Below are 5093 nucleotides of genomic sequence, written 5' to 3' on the forward strand. Positions count from 1 at the left end.
GTAGCTCGCTGTAGTCATCATAATGATAAGAAGGTTGGCACCAATGTAAAAGAAGGGTTAATAATTCCAATCAAAGTTAAGGAAACGTATTTATTTCATCTACCTTACAAAAGTCCACTAAAATAAGTTTTTTAAAATTTGAGTTTATTCTTCATTTTAACTTTTAAAACACTACTATACTTGAATATTGAAACCAAAACTCCAGTAAGTAGTGAGCATATTATGATTACAGTCCTTCACTCATTCACTACTGTATATAAAATGCCAGCAGTGAGTGTTATTCACGGGCCCCATTAAGAAGTCTGACACTGAACACCACCCCTAGGATGATGTTCATCATTATCATATGCCTCTCCATTGTAATGGCGCCATCTTTCTTGATTTGGATCAAAGTCCACCAGTTTCCGCCTGGTCCATTTCATCAGTCTCTTCTGCTTCCTTCCATTCAGGTAGGAGTTTTTCCAGCAAAGAGAGTTTATCAGGAGAAAGAAAGCCATTCTCAGGCAAGTTTACCTTAAATTCGATGATTAGGCGACCCTTTTCATATGATCTATGATAAATTGGCATGCCTTCATTTCATACACACTTATATCTCCATGCTTGACAATCTGACCTGGATGAGAGGTGATGACTATGGTTCAGTTGTCAAGAGTAGCTATTGGCTTTTGGAAGCCACACAATGCTTCAACCAGCTGTATGTCCATACACATGAAAAGGTCTTCTCCTCATTGAGTAAAAACAGCATGGTTCTTCTGATCTAAAACAATGATAATATCTCCTGGCTCCAGTCCTGGTTCTTGGTCTCCTTCACCATGGAATGTTATCTTCTGGCCATCTTTCATGCCTTTATCAATATGAACTTCTAGAATCTTCTTCACTCAAACCATCTTCCTTCTGTTGCACTTTTACATCTATCTTTAGGACTGATCCATTCCCCATGGCCCTGGCACTCCACGCACACAGACTGAATTTACTGAACCATTCCAGGTCATATCTAATGAATTCTTATTTGCATTTCAGAACCTTGGCAATTGGGACTCTACTGCTCCTTTCTTACCACCTCAGCCTTCGCATGTGTCACAAATCACATTCATTTGCAGAGCTAGTTTTCTTGTTGCGCCATTATATTAGTCTTTTAAGGTTACAGAGAGCTGATGCACAATGTTTTTACCTCTCCTTTCTCTCTGCATCCTTCCTCTTCCTCCAAAAAACATATCAAAGATGCCCATGGGGGAACAAAACCACTACACGCTCCCCGTTCCTTAATTGCTTGACTCCTCCTTTGTCATATAATTCCCTTTTCTTTGCATCAGAGAGCACTTCGTAAGCTTAAGAAATATGTTTAATCTTTTCTTCATTTGGATTCTTATCAGGGTGGTACTTTAAGGCCAGCTTCCTATATATCTTTTTCAATTCTTCCTGGGTGGCATTGGGTTTAACTCCCAAAACATCATAGTAAGTGGTTTCTTTCACCATTTTTGACAGCCGGTGAGCAAGCTGAGGCAGGTGTGGAGGAGCAGGAGAGAGCACGTTGCAGCACACAGCTCAGGTAGCTGCCGCTCCTCGCTTCTCCACCTCTCACGGAATGTTCTGGAAAGTTCCCAAAATGACAGTTTTGTTTTGTTTTAAATTAAGCATAAACATGGCAGTGCAAAAAGAATTATAGAAGAGATGACAGCAAAAAAGATTTTGAAAGCTGGAAAGCTGATGAATAAGACTTGTGAAAGGTAAAAGGGGATGTGGGACCCAGAAGCAAGTACTAGTAAAAAGCTGAATTGATGAGAAGTTTAAGGGCATGGAGCAGAGTTCAGGTGGGGGTGAAAGCAGAAGAGTCAGATAAAAGTTAGGCAGAGAAGTAGACAGATGTCCAGACCTGCCAGCCAAACCACAGTAGCCCAGGGACTGGCCTTAAAGCACTCACGTAGAAGACTGGAGGTGTAGTCTCTGGAGAGACTCTAACTGTGGGGACAACAGGCACGGCTGAGTGTGGAGATATAGTTCTGAAATCATGTGGGCTTCAGTAGAGGTCTATACTGAAAGGTCAGTCCTCAGCCCCTTCCCTCAAAGAATCCTAAATTTGATTTTTTTTTTTCACTGAGATATAGCTGACATGTAACACTGTGTAAGTTTAGGTGTACAACGTGTTGATTTGATACATTTTCCAGGGTGGAGCAAAAGTAGGTTTACAGTTGTGAATATGTAAAACAGTTTATTCTTGCATTATTATTTATTAATTATTATATTATTTTTCATATGAACAACTATAAATCTACTTTTGCTCCACCCTGTATATTATAACATGATTACCATAATAAATTTGAGCCTGAATCTCCAAGTTATTATAAAGATATAGATGTCAAGGTAGAAGAGTAGGACACATTCCATTAATAATTTATCTTTATTTATAATTTTTATAGAGACATAGTATGTGGGCTTCCATTTAGACCCTTCCCTGAGGTCTTGAAAACAGAGTTCCAAACACACAGGAAAAACGAACCTTGAGTAACAGACAGTATAGGAAACAGAAAACAAATAAAACAATAAGCCACACTACATATGATGTTCTCATAGAGAAGGAGGAGGTACTGCCAAGAAGTCTCACGAGCTCGCTCTTCTCCCAGTGTCTCTGCCTCTACAGTGGCCTAGGCAGTACCTCTGGCTTGAGTAAACAGCTTCTCAGAGCTTCTTGTGCTCCGGGCTGAAGAAAGGTCCCACCGAGCTGTGTGTGCTCATGGCAGAAACTGTCTCCCTAAAATTCTCTATTAGCTTAAGGCCTGACCTATGTCCCTTGGTGACTGAAAAAAAAAACCAACACCAGAATCTCAGCCCAATGGCTCTGTAGATTCTTTTTTTAAAAAATCCTATATAATAAAAGCCCAATATGCTAAGTATCTGGTTGTCCAGTCGTCCATTCAACCAATCAAAGCGCAATATGCTAATGATATGCTAAGGCCGCTCAACCACTCACTGTGATGTGCACTGACCACCAGAGGGGAGACACTCTGACTGGTTAGCTTGCTGCTAGGGTCCAGCCAATCAGGACTGAGTAAGATGGGTTGGACACACCCTGGAGCCCTCCCATGGTCCCTCCCCGGCTGGCCAATCTCCTGTGTCCCTCCCTGGCCCTGATCATGTACTGGTGGAGTCCCTTGACCTGGCCTGCACCCTCTCACAACCCAGGACCCCTGGGGGAATGTTGGAGGGCCAGTTTTGGCCTGAACGCGCAAGCCAGGCCAAGGGACTCCACTGGTGCACAAATTCATGCACCGGGCCTCTAGTATATTTAAATTGATTTCAGAGAGGAAGAGAGAGGGTGAGATAGAAACATCAATGACAAGAGAGAATCATTGATTGGCTGCATCCTGCACACCCCCATTGGGGATCAAGCCTGCAACCCAGCCATGTGCCCTGACTAGGAATACATGTTTTTAAGCTTTTGGGGTATATACCCAGGAAAAGGATTGCTGGGTGGTATGGTAGCTCTATTCTTAATTTTTTGAGGAATCCCCAGACTGCTTTCCATAGTGGTTGCAACATTAGTCATGGTGGCCAACGTATTACCCACCATCTTAATTAGACTTCTCTACCTTTCTGGGTCACTTTCTTCAAGACTATTCCAGTTATAACACTTAGCAGTGTCAATACATAGATGATCTATCCAAAACCCTGGCTGCTCAGTTCCTTGAACTGCCCTCTTCCAGTGGTCCTTTCCTCAACCTACCTGCCCCTGGAGTCCTCATTACTATTCTGCATACATGTTTAGCTCTCTCGTGTTGCCATACTTGCTTAGCCAAACCCCAGTTTTGCTTACTCCATGCATGTGCCTATGCAGTTGAACATGGCTAGAAAAAAAAAAAAAACAGGAAATCATGCTGACTGGCCTTACTTTAAATTTGTGATTACTTACTCCATGTGGGCCTTTAAAGCTGATCTGAAGCACCAAAACACTTCCTTCTTTCTGTTTCATTCATATTTTTCTCGATTAATATTTCAAACCTTCTCCTTTCCCTCAAACCTACATCTTCATCCCTATCCCTAACCTCAGCTGATGTTCTTGTTTCTTATTTCACCAATAGAAATAGTCAGAAAAAAGGTTCTACTTGCTACTACCACCAAATCTCCTAGTCTACCTGCATCTGTATACCCTTATACTCTGCATTTACTCCCATCAAAAATGGATGAGTGATTGATCTTAGTTTCACTCCGAGGCCAACTCTTTCAATATTTACTGGATTCCATCACTACCCCTACCCACGCAAAAACAGATGTGCTGTAATAGTCCACTCCCTATACTGCATCATCAATTGTCCCTCTTAAATCAATAATTCCCTCTGGCATTCCCATAAGAAGAAGGAAGAGGAAGAGGGAGAAAAAGAGGAGGAGGAGATAACAGGCTTGAACTCATATACATCTCTAGCTATTACCGCATCATTCTGTCACACTTTCAGCAAAACCCACAATAGAGCACCTATACTGGCTGAATCCAATTCCTCTCTTTCATTCACCCTTAAATCCACTGCGGTCAGACCTTTGTTTATTCAGGTTCTCTGCCCATTTTTTAACTGGGTTGGGTTTTTGGTGTTGAGTTGTGTGAGTTCTTTATAAATTTTGAATATTAACCCCTTTTATCAGATGCATCATTATGGAATATCTTCTCCCATTCAGTGTGATTTTTGTTTGTTGATGATTTCCTTTGCTGTGCAAAAACTTTTGTTTGATGTAGTGCACCTCCCGGCGGCGCTAGACTTCAGTAGAGTTGACTGAAATGAAGGGATTAAGAGGTACAGATTGGGAAGTTTGAAAAAGATGGCGGCGGAGGTTAGGGGCTGTTCTGTTGCCTCGCACCCAGCGAAATAGGAGAGGATGAGGTGTGGAGGTGCGTGGGTCTGGCTGGTGGCGGGGGAGAGGGGCTTTTGTTCCAAACCTAGGGGAGATTGGCTCTCCATCACCCTGAAACCCATCTCCTGGCGAACCCCGGGAGACCCAGATGCCTGCGGGGAGAGGCGGGACTCTTGCGGAGATGCGCCCAGCAATCAGTGTTTGCTGCGCTGGAGTGCGGAACGAGGGGACTTAGATACGTGGAAGGCAGAAGG

General features: G+C 42.7%; 1 pseudogene; it reads right to left on the reverse strand.

The window, feature by feature from the left end:
* Positions 1-209: 209 nt before the first annotated feature.
* Positions 210-1476, reverse strand: LOC103302940 (dnaJ homolog subfamily A member 1-like; annotated as a pseudogene).
* Positions 1477-5093: the final 3617 nt, after the last annotated feature.

The sequence above is a fragment of the Eptesicus fuscus genome, chromosome 10 (genome assembly GCF_027574615.1).
Source record: "Eptesicus fuscus isolate TK198812 chromosome 10, DD_ASM_mEF_20220401, whole genome shotgun sequence".
NCBI classification, from domain to species: Eukaryota; Metazoa; Chordata; class Mammalia; order Chiroptera; family Vespertilionidae; genus Eptesicus; species Eptesicus fuscus.